The 10951-nt window shown below is 60.8% G+C and overlaps 2 long non-coding RNA genes across 4 annotated transcripts in view; one reads left to right on the forward strand and one right to left on the reverse strand.

Moving 5' to 3' along the window:
- LOC141372778 (uncharacterized) overlaps positions 1-1392 on the forward strand; it is an 8544-nt gene extending 7152 nt beyond the window's left edge. For all 3 annotated transcript variants that reach the window (XR_012378186.1, XR_012378184.1, XR_012378185.1), the window contains exons 2-3: positions 158-246; positions 911-1392. This is a non-coding gene — a long non-coding RNA (uncharacterized lncRNA). The remainder of the gene's footprint in view (positions 1-157; positions 247-910) is intronic.
- An 8623-nt stretch (positions 1393-10015) lies between these two features.
- The window catches only part of LOC141372861 (uncharacterized), a 1606-nt gene continuing 670 nt past the window's right edge, over positions 10016-10951 (reverse strand). The window contains exon 3 of the long non-coding RNA XR_012378387.1: positions 10016-10867. This is a non-coding gene — a long non-coding RNA (uncharacterized lncRNA). The remainder of the gene's footprint in view (positions 10868-10951) is intronic.

Genomic DNA, 10951 nt, shown 5'->3' on the forward strand with positions numbered 1-10951 from the left:
CTTCCTTCCTTCCTTTCCTTCCTTCCTTCCTTTCTCTCTTTCTGTCTTTCTTTTTTTCTTTCTTTCTTTCTTTCTTTCTTTCTTTCTTTCTTTCTTTCTTTCTTTCTTTCTTTCTTTCTCTCTTTCTTATACTGTCTCTGTCTGGTTTTGGTGCCAGGGTAGAGCTAGCTTCATGAAATGAACCCCAAGAAGACGAAGAACTGAAACAAGGAAGGAGAATAACAATGTAACACCATGTAACACGAGGTAGCATTGCGTGTGTGTGTGTGTGTGTGTGTGTGTGTGTGCGCGTGTGGTGGGGAGCTGTCCTGGGACAAGACAAATGGAAGCAGGAGCCCTTTGGAAGAGAGGGAAGAGAAAGAGTAGGGGCCGTCAGAAGGGGGGCACTCTGGAAGACAGGGGTGCTGTGGGAGGGGGGCACCGCAGGAGGGGCCCTGCACAATGGGGAAGAAGGGACACAGCAGGAGGGTTTGCATGAACAGGCTAGGAAGGCCTGACTCATCTCAGAGCTGGAGACTTGGGGGCGAGAGGGAGGGGGCATGCTGGAGTCTTGGGGCGGGTGACAGTGAGGATCAGGAGGTAAGGGTGGTGGGGTCACTCCAGCATACCCACGGCCCCCCCCCCCTGCCTTGGGGAGCCCACAATCACAGAGCTGTGAGAGCAGCAGGAAACAGGGCCTAGATGGAGGCTGCAGGTAGGTCCAGGAGGAGAGAGGGGGAGAGCAGGAGCCTCACAGGCTGACAATGCCCCAGGGAAACCCCTCCAGGGAGTTCTGAGGTGCCTGAGGTTGGGGTTCCAGGAAGGCTCAATGGGGCCAGGGTCGCTGTGGGCGAGGGCAAGCACGAACTATGGTTTTCTGCCCAAGATGAAATGCGCCGGGGTCAAAGCTGGCATTTACATCCTGCCCCAGGCCTTGGTCAAAGCCAGGAAGCTGTTAGGACCAGGTCGGGGGAGACTCAGAGAAGCACACAGATACCGGGCAGAAGAAATGCTGAGACCAAGCTCGAAAGAGACGGGATGACGCCTGTGCTTGAGACTCCGTGCGTTCTGCCGACCAGCGGGCGCCGTGCCGGGTTTCCACGACCGGCCACTAGCATCGCTGGGAAGTGGCTCCGAGGCCTCCTGGAAGTGAGGCAGCACGTCCCGCTGAGCTCTCAGAGATGGGGCCGAGCCTCTTCCAGAGCGTGGGGCCCTCCGGGGTCCCTCGGGCTCCCTGGCTGGCTGGCAGCGACCCCCTGGACTCGGCCCCCTCACCCAGCGGTCAGGCTTAGCAAACCAGCTCCGGCCCTCCCCGGGGCTGTCCCCTGCCTGGGGCCTTGCTCGCCTGGGTGAGGCACACCGCACATGGCCACAGAAAGAGCCTGCGCCAGAAATGTGACTTAAAATTTTCTAGTAGCCGCAATAAAAAATAAAGAGAAATTCATTTTAATTTTGCATTTTTTAACCCAATATATCCAAAGCATGACCCTGTGCGGGAAGTACTCCAGAGGGGGAGGGAGAGAGAGTCCTCAGGCAGGTGTGATCTATAGGACCGGGAAGGACTTTGTCAGGTGTCAGAGCCAGGGAGCAGGACGTGTTGGGGAGGCACAGCCCTGTCCTGGGAGCCTGCTCTGCTGGGGCCCAGGGCTCCGATGTGAGTCAGACCCCCCTGAGCCTGCATCCCATCCCCAAGCATGCAGCCCCACTGGCTGGCCTGGTGGGGGCGCTGGGGGGGGGGGAACTGCGGGAAGGGAGGAGCCCGGAGGCTGGCAGAAGACCGGCCCCTGCGGCTCTCCTCGGCTCTCCTCTCCCACCCACGCGGCTCATCTGGACTCCGGGCTCGGAGCTCCCAGGTGGGCGGAGGCCGGTGACAGGCGACAGGGGTTGGGGGGGGGGGCTGCTGTCAGCACTGCAGCACCGAGTCCAGTGCCGCAGCCCATCCCCCAACCCGGGGGGGCCCCTCTCCCCTCAGCTCGCCTCCGTGCTCCCTGGTCTGGATCCCAGAAGCAACAGAGGGCCCTGGAGGTGCCGGGTGGCCCTGCTGCTGCCGAGATGGGGACGCCGAAGGGGAGGAGAAAGCCCAGAGGACAGCAAGGCCTTGTGCCCAGCGAGCCCGCAGGGCCTGCAGCTCGGGGCACCCCGCGTCACCGCTGGAGGGCTGAGGCCAGCACTGACTCAGCTCTGCAAGCTGCCTGAGGGAAAGGAGGGGAGGCCCTGGAGTCAGACAGGCGGAAGGAAGGGGGCCGCAAGGGGCCAGGGCTGAAGGGAGGCCGCTGGGGCTGCGGGGGCGGCGGCACCCAGGAGGGGCAGCCGTGAGGAGCAGGGCCGTGGCCGTGATGGGGTCACACCCCTGCTGCGGAGGCTGGGGTAGCGCGCGCTGTGGGCTTCCCACAACCACCCTCCCTCTGCGCCTCCTGCTCCAGGCCACGAACCGCAGGGGCCCTTCTCAGCCCCCAGGCAGGCCTCCCCCCGCCACACACGCGCACACAGGCACACCTCCTGACATGCACGCACACCCCCTACCACGCAAGCACACACACGCAGGTGGTCCTGAAACTCATCCGTCAAGGATGCCGTGGGTACCACAGCCTGGTTTCCATAGCAACACCTGGATGACGGGACAGGGAGAAGAGTGGAAATGCAGAGAGACATTAAATAAAGAACAACAACTTCAAAACATGAGCATCTGGGGAGAAATAAGCGTGGAGGGAGGGCCCTGAAGGCCGGCCAGGGGGAGTCAGAGGTGCCAGCTGACCTCAGGGGAGGCGTTGAGGTCCGGGGGCCCCAGGCCCCAGGCCGTGCCCCTCCTGCACCTCCCACCGAGAAGCCTCCTTCTGTGCCTCTGTTCCCACAGATGCCTGTCTCCAGCCCAAGGAAGGACTTAGGATCCCAGCCCCAGGCAGTGGTGCGCATGGCCACGTCCCATCTGTTCTTGATGGGGAGCCCTGCACAGCAGTGATTTACCTGCTCAAAGGCGCAAACCTTTGAGGTTTAGGGTTAGTTAGTTTCTCCTAGGGTGAGTTAGGGTCTCCTCGGAGGCTTAGAGGAACAGCAGGAATACACAGAGTTCCTGCCTGCCAAAGACAGGCTCCAGGAGATGTGGGGGTCTGAGGGGACCCCAAGCTCTTGCTTCATCCAGGGATCAGAGGAAAGCAGCGTCTGCTCCCCAAGGCCAGGTCCAAATCCTCACAGACACGAACTCTTTGCACAGATGGCTTCAGTGCCCCTCATCCAGGCCAGGCCCTGTTTTGAGCGCAGTCGGGGCACAGGTGAGGCCTCAGCCTGCAACCCCCAGCCACCGTCCCACCCCCAGGCCCCTCTGGCTGGGAGGTGTCAGAATTTCCTCCAAGGCCCTCCTGGCCTCTGTTAGGTGGGGCCGGTGTCTCCTGTAGCAGGAGAGCAGAGCCCCCCCCGGAGGTGAAATCAGAAGAGGTTCTCTGAGGAGCACAGCCAGCACCCACCCACTCCATGGTGGGGGTCCCCCTCGTCCCCATTTCCCCTGAGTGTGAAGACAGACTGACATTTTCTGGCAGAACTGTACCAAGCACAGGGCAAAACAGAGACAAAGATAATTACGGGGCTAACAGAGGCTAAAAATAGCTTTCTTCACAGCCCAGACTCCTGCCATGGAAGACGCCAGACGAGCCAGCAGCAGGAGCTCGGGAGCCCAGGGCCCCCGCCACAGAGGGGCAGCCCCCAGTGCACAGAAGGGCAAAGGGGGGGGCACAGGGCTGCCACGGCGGTCTCTGTCTTCAGAGAGCACCAAGCAGGTGCCAGGACAGGGAGGGCCAGGGAGGGCCCACGGAGGTGACACCAAGGGTGGGCTGAAGGGTGGTGGCCATGGAGGGGAGGCCAAGAGAGAGCAGGGCTTTGCAGGGTGAATAGAAGTCCGGCAGACGGGGGTGGGGGGGAGACTGGAGTCTCACGGGCCGCTCTGTGGCCCCCATGAGATGTCCAGAGAGGCAAGCGAGGTGGCATCCCAGACGGCCTCAGAGGCCCCTGCTCTGGCTCTCTTTCTAGAGCCATTTTGTTACTCTTGCAGTGAGGTGCTCACTCCCTCCTCAGGTTGCTGCTGTCCCTGGGGAACAAACCGCCTCTGAGCAAGACCCCCCCCCTTTGGGCACCCTGAGCCAAGGCTTGTCCTGCTCTAAATGGGGCCGCGGCTCAGAGACGGGACCGTGGCTGGCACCTAGCAGCCTCCACGGGTCAGAGCCAAGCTCGGGACCCGGCCATGGACAGGGGAAGGGACTCAGAGGGGGACACCTGGCACCCCGAGCCCTTTCCAGGGCTGAGCCGAGGGGGCTGTGCGCAGAGGTCACTCGGCGGGGGGCCTGTGCCCAAGGTCCAGGACTCCTGCAAAGAGGCAGGTCGGAGGGAGGAGGCGTTCCGGAGCAGTGCCAGGTGGACAGAGGTGGGCAGCGGGAGACAGCTGGGGAGAGCTGGCAGGGGGCAGGGGCCAGTGGGAGAGAACAGAGGAGGAAGTTTTGCTTCTAAGGGATTCTGGAAGGACACGGTGGCTGGCAGGACGGGAGGGGCCAGAGGATGCTGGAGAGAGAGGAGGCAGAGGTAGGGACGGGGGGGGGGGGGGAGGGGGGGGGGGGGAGGGGGTGGCCCCCCCCCCCCAGCACTGTGGGGTGGCGGCTAGGGGCAAGGGGGTGGGTCTGGAACTGGGGCTCTATGCAGAGGCAGTGGGAGACCCCTGGGGAGTTGGGCCTTTCTGGTCCTCGGTTTGGTTTCTTAAAGGTCTTTGTATTCCAGGACGAGGGTCTCCGGAAAACAAATCAGCACAAAGGAGACACAAAAGCAGACGCGACGGGGCTGTAGGACGAAGCGCCTCGGGGCGGGAGTGAGCAGTGCCTGTGAGCAGAGTCAGAGCGAGCGAAGAGCCATCTGAAATTCCGGGAAAAACAAAACCTAAGAAAGGACGTGTCATCACAGGCCACACCCTGGGGGAAGAGCGCACACTGAGTCTGAAATCCAAATAGGGTGCTGGCGTCTGGGGAGAGGCAGGTGCATGGCGGCTGGGGGGGTGGCGGCTGTGGGGGGTGGCGGCTCCGGGGCAGGGTGGTGGCTGAGGGGGTGGCGGCTGTGGGGGGTGGCGGCTCCGGGGCAGGGTGGTGACTGGGGGGGGTGGCGGCTGGGGGAGTGAGGGCTGGGGTGGTGGCGGCTCCAGGGTGGGGTGGCTGAGGCTGGCACAGGGTTAGTGGCGGCCCTGGGGCAGTTACAGAAGAAACAAGGGACCTAAGCCAGCTTGCCCTGGGGCGGGGTCTGGGTGAGGAGGGTGGGCAGGGTCTGGGTGCTGGGGTGGGGGCACTCCCTGCCCAGCTGGGACTTGAGGGCCACCATGAGGAGGGGGGTCAGTCCTGGGGATCCAGGGGTGTAGCCTTAGTGCAGCGTCCACTGGTTGGTGGGGTTGGGGGCTTAAGGGGAGCAAACCCCACCCTGCCAGTGGCCTTGCTTCTGGAAAGGCCACCCCCACCCTGTGGTCCAGCTTCAGCTGCACCCTCAGGCCGAGCTGCCCTCACCTGGGTCCCCCAGGCGGCCCGGGCTCAGCACTGGGGTTAGCGGGCCATCTGGGTAGGCCGGGTTTGGGCTGCCTAAGAGGAGAGCAGGGGCGCCTGCGTGGGGCTACACGGGGTAGAAGAGAGGTGGGAAGACAGAGGATGGAGCCCAGGAAGGGACGCTTGCTGCCTGACGTCCTGCTTTCACTCTGGTGAGAGGTTCGGCCTGAGGTGGACCGAGACTCGAAGGAGGCTATTTGGTTCACCTGGTGACTCCCAGCCCCCTGGGACCTCAGTCCCCCCTCTCCGGGAAGGCGGGCAGGCTCCGAGGCCCCATTGCAGTGGAAAGTGAGGGCCATGTGGGGCCTCCAGAGCCCCCAGCTGGGGGTCTGGGTCTGCCTGGCCTCCGTCCTGGAGGAAACAAGTTAATGGAAAGTAGGGCGCTGGCTGGGAGCACCACAGCATGGGAGGGGGTGCTCGGGGGCGCAGGGCGGCACGGCAGGGAGGAGAGGAAAAGCACGGGGAGCCTCACGGGGACAGGAGAGGTCAGCTGGATGGTGGTCCCCGGTCACTCAAGGGACACACAGCTCTGAGCACAGGGATTGAAGCCCCCTTGGAGGGAGCTCAGCCGTGCTGGGGGCTGCACCCGGGACCAAGGGCTCAGAAGTCTCTTTGGTCTTTAAATGAGTGCTGGAGCTCCAAATTACAAATCCCCACCCAAGTTTTCCCTTCAGATTCTAAGGGACACTTAGCAGTGCTACACCTGTGTAGCCAATTGAAGGGGACTTTAATGTTTGGTCCCACTGATGCCTCCGAACCTTTTAAACTACATCCATAAAATCCAACATATTCTATGGGGAATCTATTTTTTTCAAACTTTGTGAAATTTCTAAATACTTAAAAATTATTATAAACTCGGGGCGCCGGGGTGGCTCAGTCGTTAAGCGTCTGCCCTCGGCTCAGGTCATGATCCCAGGGTCCTGGGATCGAGCCCCGCATCGGGCTCCCTGCCCGGCGGGAAGCCTGCTTCTCCCTCTCCCACTCCCCCTGCTTGTGTTCCCTCTCTTGCTGTGTCTCTCTCTGTCAAGTAAATAAATAAAATCTTTTAAAAAATTATTATAAACTCAATAAATTAGGCTAAAAAATATGGTGATTCTTAAGCTCTTTCCAATGTTCCAGTACTATACATAAAATTATATGGTTTCTACCTAAAGTCACAAGTCTACACCAGCGACCCCGTTAGACGATTCATGTCAGCATCATGAGCTTCTCCCTTATTCCTATCAGTCCAATTCTCTCCAGTGGGAAAATGCTTGAAATATGAAGCATATATAAATTCTTGACAAAAATGATAACATTTTGAGTTTGATTCTGTTAAATTTCTATGTTAATCCTAAATCCCCTTGGAGTTAAAAGTCCCTTATGGACTAGAAAGAGTGACATCATCTATGAAGTTATATCACCTGGGAACAATTCTCAAGACCACCCTCACTTCTGATGCCAATTGCAGAGTCTGGGGTCCCCAAGACCCCATTGGGTCTGCTGATTCGCTCGAAGGGCTCCCAGAACTCACTAGAGCTGTCGTGCTCACAGTTACGGTTTATCACAGGGAAAGGACCCAGACCGCCATCAGCCAGGGGAAGGGGCGCCCAGAGCAGGGCCCAGGAGGGTCCATACTGCCCTCTCCCCGTGGAGTCGCGGGCCCCGAAGTGACAGCACATACGAGTGTTGCCAGCCGGGGAAGCCCCCAGCCTCGGTGTCCAGGGTCTTTATCTGGTTCCCGTCACGCAGACCCGGTTGGCTGCCCGCGTGGCTGACCTCAGTCTCCAGCCCCTCCGGAGGCCGAGCTGATACCGTGTGGCCCAGAGCCCCAGGGGAACAAGGACACTGGACTCAGGATGTCTCCGGGCTCAGCGGTGACCTCCCAGCAGCTGAGGACAGAGGCCCGACCTCCCTGGGGCAAGGTGAAGTTCACACTACCCCGAACAATTTTCCGTGTGGCCTTCTGCCCTCTGGCTGTCCACCAAAATCCTCCCCCCCACTCCCTCCTACATGCAGCTATAGATGTGGCCCTGTGACTGCGTGCCCTGGGGCTGGTGTGGGTGGCAGTGATGGGCCTCTTCCCTGGGCTTCTCTGAGCCTAAAGACTGTGGTATGCCCTTCCTGTGTCTTTGCCCTTCCTCTGGCTTCAGGCAGCAGACAAGGACAGTGGCCTGGATGTGGCAGCGCACTTGCAAGGTCTGAATAAGCCCAGGAGCCCAGGCACCAGCTGCACGCTCATGGGACTGCAAAGAAGCCGTTTTGTTGGGCCTCTTTGTTACAGCAGCTTGGCCTCACTCTGACTCATACACTTTTCCAAGCCCGTTTCTCAGGCTGGCCCTTGCAGCTTGCTTAACCCCCAGGGCTATGTGCTCACCCCCAGCAGCACATTAAGGGGACATGCAAGACCTATGTCTCAGCTGAGCCTTGGAGAGACAATAGGGAGTAACACTCTGAGCACCTCCCCAGCCTGGGCCCCCTGCCCTCTGACCCTCATGCCAGCTCTATGGGCAGACCTGACCTTAGAGAAAAGGCAGCCCTGGGGCTTGAGCCCACATCCACACGGCTCAGAAGCCCCGCAGCGAATTGGATCTGTAGGGTGAGCCCCCGCAGGGCTTCTGGATGGCCTGTCTCCAGTTCCAGCTCTGATCCCCAAAGGGAGGCAAGCAAAGCCCCTCCCTGTGCCTCAGTTTCCCCACGCACTTGTTGAGAAGGGAGGCTGGGTAGTCTGTGATCATGGGCAAGCAAGACGGGGAGGCGTGAGCGAGGCCTGTTCTGGGAACATCCCGTTCCGTTTGGGACGTGACTGGGTCTGGGCCCCTCCACCCCACTCCACCCCGCCCTGCTCCTCCCTCACCCTCAGCCTCTTCTCTGAGGACACAGAGATTCGGAGCTGCATCTCCAATTATTTGAAGTGCTCAGATAGCCTGTCTCACAATCATCCAATTACAGGGAGTAGTTTTTTATTATTAAAAAGAAAAAGCACCTACAGCTTCCAGCTTTTGATGTGAGCTGGAGTGTTTCTCTGGGAGAGATCACTGCCTCTCAGGCGTCGCCGTGGGGCCCCGGCCTCCTGTTCCCGTCAATTTCCTTTCCCCATTCTTGTCACAGTGTCCATTATTTAAAAGAAATAAAAGGGAAGAATAGGGAACAGGCTGCCTTCTCGCCACGGAGGGCCTTGCTCAGGGCTGCCAGCCCCCCCCCCCCCGCAGAGGTGACGACACTTCCTCGTGGCAGGTGGTTCTTTCTGCCCCCGCTCACTTCCTGCCCCCGCAGGTCTCCTCCTTGTGGCCTCGCAGGGCTCCTTCCTCCACAGGACCCTGCAGCGAGGCTCTAGCAGGGGCGGCCCGCCCCAGGCTGGCCTGTGCTCGCACTACGCACACCTGCCTTGGCCCCCTGGCCCAGCACCCCCTGGAGCAGAGCAGCCCCTCTGGAGGGGAGTACCTGTGCTGGGTGGGTGACCAGCATCTGCCCATGACTGTGGCATTTGCGATGGTCAGTTTTACATGTCAGCCTCGCTAGGGAACCATCCCCCAGCATCCAATCAAACCCTAATGCAAGTATTGCTTGGAAGGCCTTTTGCAGGTGTGACTGAAGCCCATAATCAGTTGACTTTACCTAAGGATGATCACCGAGGGCATCTGGGTGGGCCTGTCTCAATCAGTTGACGGGCCCTAATTGCGGCGGGAAGAAGAAATCCCACAGCAGCTCAGCCTGAGCCCCGGAGGTCCAGCCTGCCCCACAACTGAGCAAGCGAACTCCTTGTAACCAAAGGCTCACTGTCCACCTCTGCTGGGCCTGCTTCTCCTTGATCACTGGCTGGTCCAGGGGTTTGAGCCCTCTCCAGTCTAGCTCTCCCTCTCGGGGGCCTTGGGACCTCACAGAGGCCAGTGAGGTTCCATGCCACCCACAGGGCACAAGATGGCCCTTGTCTCTCCGTTCTTGAACCTGCACATGGATTTATATTAGTGATGGTTTGCTCATTTGGCAGATGAGGAAACGGGCTTGGAGAGAACACGTTTACGACCCAGGATTTGTCAGGGTCACCTCCCAGCGGGGATCTTGCCTTGCCTGGGTCCCCAGGGCTCGATGCTGGAGGAGACCCCGAGGCAGAAGCCCTGGGCCTCCATGTGGGCTGAGGCTGGTGGCAGGAGAGCTCTTAGGACACCCCCACGCCCCAGCGGGCAGGGGGCAGAGGATGCTGGGGGGCAGTCCTCAGCTTAGCCAGGAGGCAGTCTCCAACAATCTCTGCCACTGCTGGCTGCCTCAGGCCTGGAGGCCACAGGGCGTGGGCTTCCATGAGGGGAGCCCCTAAGGCCCTATTGTCCTGAGGATCCAGGACCCTGACCAACTGGCCTGCAGGGTGACGGGGCTGTGCTCCCTAGGTCCCCAAAGACCCTTCATTCTGCACTCATGTGGCTTCTGGGGACCACCACCCTGAGCCACCTCCCTCTGCAGCTCCATGCCAGCCAACGAGAAACAACAGCACACACCGAGAAGTTTCACTGTTTTATTAACAAAATCTTACAAAAGAGTCTGTCTTCAGGTAAGGTGACAGGGGTACACACAGCCTGGTCCGACACTGAAGGCCTGACCCGCTGGGGGCGGGGGGGGGGGGGGGGGGGACCAGTCACACCCTCTTGAGGACCCCAGGGCCTCCCTGCAGCCTATGCCAGCCTATGAGTATGGGTTATGGCTTATGTGCAAAAATAAAATCTGGGGGGGGAGCCGGCAGGAGTGCAGGATGGAGGAACTGACAGAGTCACCTGCAGCCATCAGTCCCCTGAATCTGGAAACCCCCACTGGACAGGCAGAAAGGAGAACCCCCGGCCAGGGCCTCCTCGGGCTGCAGACACGAGTGGCCGGCCAGCACCGGGGCGCTGGGGGTCCCCCAGGTGGGGGTCTGGGCCCCGGCTATGGCGGGGCCTGCCTAAGCCCCAGGTGCAAGGCTTCTGGGATCTCCTGGGGCTGGGCCTGGGGCTGCGGGCAGGGGCTGGGGCTGGAGCCTCAGCCTCAGAGCTCCTGGAAAGCTCTGGCAAGAGAGGACGGCCGCCGTGCGGTGGGCAAGGGTTCCTGGGCTGGAGCGAGACCGGCCCGAGGTAGCAGACCCCACCTCCAGCCACAGCGGCCGTGGGGGCGGGCAGGCTGGTGGTCAGCGGGGCAGGCCTAGAGGCAGGCCCTGGCCCTCACACTGGCCCGTCTTCATCACCAGCTCTCTGCCGGGCCCACCCTCTCTGCGGCCCCTCTGCTGACCTCAGCGTCTCCTCGGGCGGGCAGCTTGCAGGAGGAGAGGGAGGGGCATGCCAGGCATGGCAGGGAAGGCTCTGTGGGAGCGGGAGCGTTGAGACCTGAAAGAAAGGGGGGGGGCGGTTAGAGACAGGCCACAGGCTGGGAGGGCCCCCACCGGAGGGGTATGGGATGGACGCTATGGG

The sequence above is a fragment of the Callorhinus ursinus genome, unplaced genomic scaffold (assembly GCF_003265705.2).
Source record: "Callorhinus ursinus isolate GAN/ISIS: 27379988/994484 unplaced genomic scaffold, GSC_fseal_2.0 scaffold5, whole genome shotgun sequence".
NCBI lineage: Eukaryota > Metazoa > Chordata > Mammalia > Carnivora > Otariidae > Callorhinus > Callorhinus ursinus.